This window comes from Octopus bimaculoides, chromosome 3 (assembly GCF_046866305.1).
Source record: "Octopus bimaculoides isolate indiv1 chromosome 3, ASM4686630v1, whole genome shotgun sequence".
Taxonomy (NCBI): Eukaryota; Metazoa; Mollusca; class Cephalopoda; order Octopoda; family Octopodidae; genus Octopus; species Octopus bimaculoides.
In genome coordinates this window covers 131,959,925-131,969,924 of record NC_142930.1, presented here as the reverse complement: position 1 = coordinate 131,969,924, position 10,000 = coordinate 131,959,925, and the positions used below count along the sequence as shown (strand labels likewise).

The following is a 10,000-nucleotide window of genomic DNA, read 5'->3' as shown; positions in this document are numbered from 1 at the left end:
CTGTTGGCAAGAAATCTTGAAATAAACTGAATAATGACATACATATAGGCGTGAGAGTGGCTGTGTGGTAAGAAGTTTGCATCCCAACCGCATAGTACCGGGTTCCGTCCCAGTGCGTGGCACCTTGGACAAGTGTCTTTTGTTGTAGCCTCGGGCTAACCAAAGATTTGTGAGTGGGTTAGGTAAACAGAAACTGAAAGAAGCCCGCAGCGCGTGCGCATGTGTGTGTGTGTGTGCGCCTGTGTGTATGTGCGCGCGTGCGTGTGTTTGCATGTGTGTGTGTGAGTTTGTACCTGTGTTTGTCCCGCATCACAGCTTGACAACCAGTGCTAGTGTGGCTACGCCTTCGTAACTTAGTAATTCGGCAAAAGAGACTGATAGAATAAGTACCAGCATGACCACAGTTTAATGATTGACATAAGTAAAAGTTTAAAGATAAAAGATAAAAGATAAAAAGATTTAGTTGGGCGAATATCAAGGACATTTGATAGAAGTGAATGCTATCATAGATAAAAAAGATAAGGTGATTTGAAAATATTATGAAAGGCCATTTGTTACCAAAACAATATGACGGGCCCTTAGTTTCTGCTCACCAAATCCACTCACAAAGCTTTGGCCGGTCAGATGCTATAGTAGAAGACATCAATCCCAGGTGCCATGCAATGGGGCTGACCCGAAACCATGTGACTAGGAAGAACCAATGCAGTGAACCTTAGTGCTTTGCTTTGTTCTTAACGTTTCTTTCTTCGCTTTGATTTTGTTTTTTATTTGATTTGTTCTGATTTTATTTAGTTCACGTTGCTCCAGTCATCTCAGCTGGCAAATATAAGAAGCACTTGTATTTCAAAAGGCCCAACCTTGTTACATTCTGTTTCACGCTAAATCTCCCTAAGAACTACGTTAAGGGTATACGTATTTGTGGAGTGCTCAGCAACTTGCACGTTAATTTCACCAGCAGGCTGTTCCGTTAATCGGATCAACTAGAACCCTAGTCGTCGTAATCGACGGAGTGCCAGTTCTGCCAGGTTTTACGTTTAAATCGTAGTATCATTTTTGGTGACATATAGCCTTTCATAATGTTTGGAAATTACCTTTTTTTAATGTTTATCTATATCATTCACTTGTATCACATGCCATTGATATACGCACTACTATGTATATTATTTATCTTACCTTTCTTACAACTAGCATTGTGTGTGTGTGTGTGTGTGTGTGTGTGAGTGTGTGTGTGTGCATTTCCCCACCATCTTTTAAGGGTAAACACCCAATCTTATCTGCTGTTTTCACAGCGAAACTGCGTTCGAAATTTATTTTCTTGTCTGTAAAACGTCAACACATTCAACGCTTCCAAAGTTTCCTTATGATATATATATATATATAAACAATATATGAGTATATGCATATATATGTACATATATGTATATACGTTCATCCACATGTACATATAGATACATAACTGGGTACATGACGTGGCAAAAGAACAAGGACAAAAATGGTAAACAAGGTGCAACAAACAAGCAGGCCACATAGAAACATCCCCTTCATCAGCTGCCACCATTAAAACTCCGGCGTTTCGAAGAATTAAGGCAGTACGCATCGTTAAAATGGTTCTTCCCACGAACACAAATTAAATTGTTTTCGTGGAGGGTAGTGGCGGACGGAAAACAAGACAGGAAAACGAAACGGTGAAAAAAACAAACAAAAAGGCTGTACAGCCAGACGTAAAGTGTGTATGTCTCGAACGCTATGGTTAATAGGCGCAGGAGTGGCTGTTTGGTAAGTAGCTTGCTTACCAACCACATGGTTCCGGGTTCAGTCCCACTGCGTGGCATCTTGGGCAAGTATCTTCTACTATAGCCTCAGCCCGACCAAATTTTTGTGAGTGGATTTGTAGATGGAAACTGAAAGAAGCCCGTCGTATATATGTATATATATGTATATATATGTGTGTGTGTGTGTGTGTGTGTGTCTGTGTTTGTCCCCTCACCATCGTTTGACAACCGATGTTGGTGTGTTTACGTCCCTGCGGAATTTTTGAACACCCTGCATAAATCAGGTTATACCTTTGTTACCAGGAAGACGTGGTCTTTTTAGATTCAACTCGACACCTGAATTACACACGGACGCTTTCGAGACTTGAACATTCTTAAGTAGGTCACTGCGAAGTACATGGAGGCGAAAGTTGGTTATGTTTGTGGTAGTGTTGGTAGTGGGAGATCAAATCCAAGTGGCTGCTTCTTCCTAGTTTGCGGGGTGGGTTATTCTTTTTTTTTTTTTTTCTGTGTGTTTTATTCATATATGTCATTTAATTTATAACTACGTATCTGTGTAAGACGGCGAGCTGGCAAAATCGGTAAGCGGCATTTTTTCTGATTCTTCACGATCTGAGTTCAAATACACCGGTGTTGATAAAATAGGTACTAGTTGAGCACTGGGATCGAATTACCCCTTCCCCTAATATAGCTGGCCTTAAGTCAAAATTTGAAACCATTAATATCTGTATATGAATATATTCATTTGGTTACCCGTGTAAATTTTGAATAAAATTGTGTCCTAATATATTACTGTAACGTCCTTGTTGCACTCATGGTATTTTATATAACTACAATTACACATTCCTGCATGTCTTTATAACACGTTGTTGTGTTGTTATAAATACGAACGGGAGCTGGTAACGAGGCAAAACAGAAGAAAGGATTAAGAAATTATTATTATTATTTAGCAGCCTTGCTTTTTTATTACGTTTTCATTGCAATGTCAAGCACTGCTTTGAGCGTCTTTGGAATGTACAGCGTTTTGTTTTTAGTTTTACATTTTCTGTTTTATTGACAACCCACTCCGTAAATATGTGTTAAATGCCTACTAGCGCAATTTTTTAATGTGCTTATTTGTATATTTTAAAACATATATTTCCTAAGGCACTTCCTGTTTTGGGGATTGTTTCTGTTTACAGTCCCTCATTCAGGTTATTTCTGTTTCCATGTTTTTCCATATGTGAATAATTTCCCCTCCGATATGAGATACATTTATTATCTGCTGGAACAGATACTTCGATTACGAAACAGTCCTTTCCATGGATGTCCTTGACAACAATTTCCGGACGATTAACTTTGATTTCTTTCTCCACTTTGATTTGCATCCTAGAGTACAGCTTTGTATTTTTCGCGACCTTTTGTGGTGTATGCTTAGCCAACCTCTTTTCTACTGGTATTTGTTGAAGCAGACAACACTTCCAGTGTCTATAAAAAAGAAAAAGCCTCAACTCTGTTATGCCTGTAGACATGTTCTATAATTACCTTTCTATTTGTACATCTAATTGTCACTCAAATACACACATTTTAGCATCTCACATTTACTATTCTTCAAAGTCACGAGCAACTTGCGGCCCTTTTTGATACATTTAATTTCATGAGTTCGAGCATAATATAGCTTTTCATTAAAAAAATTGTTTCTCTTTTTTCCGTTTCGTTTCATTCTTACTCATACAATCGTTAAATACGTTTGTAGTTTGTTAAACTTTTCCAACAAACTACAAACTTTTTTTAATGGTGTGGCCCAACCCATGACAAGCAATATCTCACGCAGCCCACTGGTTGAAAAATGCTTCTCGCATCTATTTTAACCCATGTTCTTGTTCACGCCCACTCACGTTTTGCTCCCAGAACACAAATAGAATTAATGTACGCACAAGGAATTAATATATATGCAAAAAGTTACCAGCCTAAAATAATGTTGTGGTTAATAATCTGATGCAGACCATTTGCAAATGTTGATGTTATTGGCAGAGAAATGCAGCACGAAACTGAGGACCTACCAAAGTTAATGGGGGAATACAGATTCCTGGTGCAACGTAGAGAAATGTATCTTGGTATCGGATGCTAGGAGGAGGAGGGAGAGGAGGAGGAGGGAGAGGAGGAGGAGGGAGAGGAGGTAAAAAAAATGCTCTTCTTTATTTCTATATTCTGTTACTAACTTATCTCCTATTTCTCCTTCATATTAACTCATTGAAAAATACTTACTATTCTACCATTCCACTGTATATTAGTATTAAGACATAGTACAGGTATGATTGTCTGTTAAGTTCGCTTCACTCCACGATCACATGGCACAGCGCCCTGATCATGTGTTTTTATGTGAGTGAAATTTGGTTCATGGAAAATGTATAATAGCCTGTCAAAGGAACCGTTCCAGTTCTTGGGTGACGTACTTATTCTATCGCCTGGCTGGGGTGTATGGGGTCTCAGGAAGGGATTGCACCTTTAATGGAAGAACACGTCCCATTCTTAGGGACGGCACCCAGAACTTACCTTTAGCTTCAAGCAGTTGTTTGCATGCAACGGGGGCCACACCTCAGTAAACCGCTTCGACGTGCTGGCTAAACTATGTGAGAGTAGCCAGCGGGTATGTAACTCTTAGTAAGTGAGCGTTTGCCTACCTATGCATGTGAAGTCTAGCTCCGGTAGACTCAGCGAAAGAAACCTTCATGGTTCAACGAAGAAGAAAGCAACTGCGGCAACGCATTGTGGAATGCAGAGAGCAAGACGAGGCAAGTAAGACATCTTGGTCATCCACTGCATCCGTCTCCACCTCTAGTTGTCTTGATCTGGTCTTGCCATTGGATTAAAGATGATTACGGACGAGAGAATGAGGTTGACGGTACGCAAACCTTCCTCACTTTAAAGAAAGTCACAACACAAGTCGCCAGTCATCTCCAGGATAACTTGATGATCATCGTCGCCCCGAGGGACGAACATGCATCGCCCTGTTTAACACCATCACTTGTTCTTTGAACGTCTTAAAGTGGAACTGCAGTGTTGACAAATCGGTCCAGGTCTCCAGTCTGAGAAAAACTTCCTTCCATTCATCCACCAATCACGACCTTGAAAGGCGCCATGGTTGCTGCTCATACCTCTCTCACTCAAACGTATCTAAAGATATTGCTACTGACCGAAGGAATTATGGGTCATAATACAAAAGAGGTGCTCCTGTGTTGAGGTATAACTTTCTTAGATGACCAAAGCTTTGTGAGTGCATTTCGTAGACGGAAACTGAAAGAAGCCCATCATGTGTGTGTGTGTGTGTGTGTGCGCGCACGTGTGCGCGTGTGCGCGTGTGCGTGTCCAACCGCCGCTTGACAACCGGTGTTGGTTCGTATATGTTCCCGTAACTTAGCGGTTCAACAAAAATAAGCGTTAGAATAAGTACCAGGCTTTTAAAAATATAATAATTATTAATGAAGTCGATTCGCTCGACTAAAACTCTTCAAAGTAGTGCCCCAGTGTGACCGCAGTGTATTAACTGAAATAAGTAAACGACAAAAGATATATAGAATCAGTGGAAGATCGACAAAACCAAAGGAATGCAATATTTCTTTGTTACAGTCTTTCTTCTGAGCTTAAATTCCTTTACAGATATATTAAAAGGTAAGGGATACGCTAGCACAACCTGATCTAGATAAATTTTCCAGCCTGTTTGTGAATAACTAAATGTGTCGGGTGACTCACAAAAAGTAGCTATTTATAGATAATCTATGAGAATTTTCTTATTATCTTTAAAAACCACTGAAAAGTGGTGCTTTGTTTGAGTGAGAAACTTAACATAGTTCATAACAGTAGTTCACAAAAAAGAGAAAAAATAGAAATCAACTCAGTGTCGCCGGCTATTTAGAAAAATAATGGTGGAAAAAATAGGTGATGGGAAAATTATTTTTTATTTACAAAACTTGCTTCTCCCAGTTTTGTTAACTTACAATCTCTTGTCATTTAATTTGATAATATTATGCAGAGTCGTTAGTAAGTAGGGCAAAGGCTTAGCAGCTATTCGTCCGTCTTTACGAAATGCAAACAACCATGCATATTCATGGCCACTTGGCCATCGGCCCCGGAAAACTCAAGGGCTGGCCGCCATTGAATACACTGGTGACCGGCAAAAACGATCAACTGCTCCTCTGTGTCCGCAATCGGAGCTCTGGACGTAGATTCCTAATCAACACAGGCGCAGAAGTCAGCGTGATCCCAGCGTCGGCAAGGGACCTCCGTTACAGAAAGCGGGGCCAACCTTCAACAGCTGCCAACGGATCCACAATCGAGGCATACGGTCGCTGCATCCTTTCTCTCAACATCGGCTCACAAAAATACACATGAGCATTCACCATCGCCGATGTCCATCAGCCCATTATCGGGGCAGACTTTCTTCGAGCACACTTGCTACTGATTGATTTGCAGAGGAGACGACTCATCAACAGCAACACATACGCTTCCGTGTCTCAGACATCTGCACAAGTCGCTCTCTGCATAACAACCGTCTCTCAAACCAAGACCGAATTCTCGAATCTCCTTGCGAGTCGCCCCAGTTTCACTACTCCGACATTCTCCAAACTTACAGCCCGTAATGGAGTGACACACAACCTCCCCCCACCAGTGCACAGCCGCGCACATTGTCTATCACCAGACAAACTTGCTATTGCAAAGGCCGAATTTGACAATATGGAGGCGTTAGGCATTGTTCACCGATCCAGTAGTACATGTTCGGCACCCCTGCAGGTGGCACCAAAACCCAACGGAGGTTGGTGACCTTGCGAAGATTACCGCCGTCTCAACGCAGACACGACACCCGACTGCTACCCCCATTCTCGACATACAGGACTTCTCAGCCCAGCTAGCCGGGTGCTCGGTTTTCTCGAAGGTCGACCTCATCTGAGGTTACCGCCAAATAACTGTACAAGGCGACGATGTACCTAAAACCGCTGTGATCACTCCTTTCGGGCTGTATAAATTCCTACGTACATCCTTGGCCTGAAAAATGCAGCACAATCCTTCCAACGCTTGTTGGATACTGTGTGCAGGGATCTTGCGTTTATCTTTGCATATCCTTATCACCAGCCAAAATGCGGAGCTACACAAGAAGTACCTCGTGACTCTTTTTGATAGACTGGACCAGTATGGTCTAGTAATCAACCCTGCCAAGTGTGTTTTTGGGATTACAGAAATCGATTTCCTGGGACATCGAATCACAGGTGCTGGTGCTACACTCCTGCCAGAAAAGTGAAAGCACTGTCAAAAGATGGTTCAAAAAGACAGATGGAGTGGGTTGATGCAACGACCCCAGCCTTCAAATCCACAAACAAGCCCTGGCTAAAGCAACCATGCTGTCCTATCATATGTCAGCTCGTACTGCACTCACAGTCGATGTCTCCGATACAGCCATCGGGGGCGTTTTGGAACAGAAATACAGTGCTTTTGACAGGGAACTGCTGGCTGTCCATCTAGGTGTCCGCCACTTCCGCTATTTTCTTGAAGTCCGCACGATTGCAATGTTCACGGACCACAAACCACTCACCTTTGCTATGAGCAAGCTCTCAGAGCTTTGGTCTGCACGTCAGCAATGACAGCTATCAACCATTTCCGAGTACACCACAGACATCTAACATATCTGGAAAAGGCAACCCTCGTGCCCTTACCTGCTCTCACACCTAACTAAACCCCAATAACAGAAGGTCTGGATTACGAGGCTATGGCTGCAGCCCAACAGACAGATAACGATATCAGGACCTACCGCACCGTCATCACCTCACTTTCCTTGCAGGATGTGCACTTTGACACCAACGGCACAACCCTACTGTGTGATGCATCCACTTGGAAGCTACGACCGATTGTCACATTAGCCTGGCGCAGGAAGGTCTTCGGCATCATTCACGGACTGTCCCATCCAGGTACTAGAGCCACACGGCGCCTGCTGTCAAGTAAATTTATCTGGCATGGTATGGCCTTGCAAATTGGGGAGTAGACTAAGACTTGCATCCCCTGTCAAAAAGCCAAGGTCAATCAGCACACCAAAGCACCCCTCGGCAACTATGAACTACCACAGGCCCGTTTCGGCAATACCAACATTGACCTTGTCGGTTCCCTGCCACCTTCACAGGGTTGCTCGTACCTACTGATCTTGGTAGACCACTATACTCGTTGGCCTGAGGCTATCCCTCTCCGCATCACGGAAACACAAGAAGTCAGCCGAGCCTTCATGACAAACTGGATTTCGGTGTCCCAGACAGCATCTCATCCGATCGAGGTACATAATTCAGCTCCAAGCTGTGGAATGACATGTGTGACCTTTTTAGAATCACAATGAAGCGTACAACTGCTTACCATCCACAGATCAACAGGTTAGTGGGAAGATTTCACTGCCGCCTGAAACAATCCTTGACAACCAGACTTAATGGGCCCAATTGGATTGATCAACTTCCATAGATGATGCTGGGAATCTGCACCGCCCCAAAGGAAAACCTCAACATTTCTTCTGCGGAAATGGTGTATGGTGCCCCTCTTACAGTGCCAGGAGAGTTCCTTCTGAACACAAAGTCAGACCCAGATGTCAAAAGGTATCTCACGCAACTGAGAGACAGTGTGGGCTAGTTGCGTCCTATTCCATGTCCACACACAGTACACTTAAATCATCCGTACCGAATTACCTCCGCACGGCTAAGTTCGTGTTCGTTCGACGTGACACGCAACAAAAACCCCCCCAGTCACCTACGATGGCCCATATGAAGTCATATGTCCGGGAAACAAATCGTTCAAATTCCTAATTGGTAGACAAGACACTGTTTCCATCGATAGATTGAAACCGGTCCATCTCGATATTGACAACCCCGTCCAAGTAGCTCAACCACCAAACAGGGGCCGCCCCAGACAAATCACACCAACCCTTGGCAAAGAACAGTCACCAAAGAGCTGAGTAACTACGTGCACGGGCAGGGCGGTTAAAACGCCTTCCCGGTTCCAATGACAGTCAACAGTTCTGTGGAGGAGCTATATGTAGGGCACTGCCCAAGGATTTATAACAGACGAACTGTAGACAGGAACTTCGCTGCGGGCTAGCTAAGGAGCTGGTCTGCAGCGAAGTGGACTTCCGGATAAGCTCTATACTATATACTCTATACTTTTGTAGAATGCGAATTCATTATTCTTATACAAGAATGTTGTTGATGTTGACAGTGACTTCGAAGTTTTGACCAGCTAAGTTATCGTCGGACTGCGATACATTAGAGTTAGACTTGCCTCTGTTGAGTTAAAATCATCTTTGTGGGTTTGAGTGGAGTGGTAATTAAGTTTTTATTGTTGGTTGTTATAGAAAGGCGTTTTGAAAAAAATGATTAAATTTGAAGTTGTGCTATTGTTTAGAATTTATTCATGCATGTAGAACTATGTAAACAAGCTTGTAGGTGTTTCTCTTTTGTTGGGTAGGCACAAGGTGTGACAGAATTTTTGTTACTGTTGGTATTATTGGATTGATCCCTTTTGTTCTGACAACGTAATGGTCAAAGGTATAAAGTCCAGTATTTAGGCCCTTAGCAATTGTATGTGTCGACTTTATTTTACAAAAGTAGGTGGTGGGTTTAAGCTGGTCAATTCTTTACTTGGTGCGATTGAAATATGCAGTGATAACCTTGTCTTTCATTTCTTTATGTAAGATATTGTCGAGCTCCAGGATCCCAAGGTACTTGTACCCATCATCATCTGGGTCTTCATTCTCTCTCTCCATTATTATTATTATTATTATTATTATTATTATTATTATTATTATTATTATTATTATTATTATTATTATCATTATTATTATTTTATGTTTGACTTTTGCTTTACATTTGTACAAGTTGGCTCCAAGCCTCACCCAGAGACCTCAAGAGACAACAAGTTAAAAGTTCATGCTGGTGTTATGCCTAGGGTGCCATATATTTGGTTTTGTACATAGTGTTGTTCTAGAGAATGTTTAAAAAACCATAAGAAAATTGTTTGTTTTAAAATTTGAGATTACATAGAAAGTATTTTGCGTAGGATATGGGCAGTTCCCATGAGCACTATCTTTTGAATTTCTGCCATTTTGGGGTTTCCTGGTATCTGAGCTAGGTATCAATCAGCCCCTTTTGCTATCATTCCCAGGGCACCTATGACAACAGGTATTGCTTTAGTTTTCAGGTTCCACATTTTGCTAATTTCTATTT

The 10,000-nt window shown here is 42.2% G+C and overlaps 1 protein-coding gene across 2 annotated transcripts in view; it reads right to left on the bottom strand.

The window, feature by feature from the left end:
* LOC106875667 (uncharacterized) overlaps positions 1-10,000 on the bottom strand; it is a 92,115-nt gene that overhangs the window by 81,069 nt on the left and 1,046 nt on the right. The window lies entirely within an intron of this gene.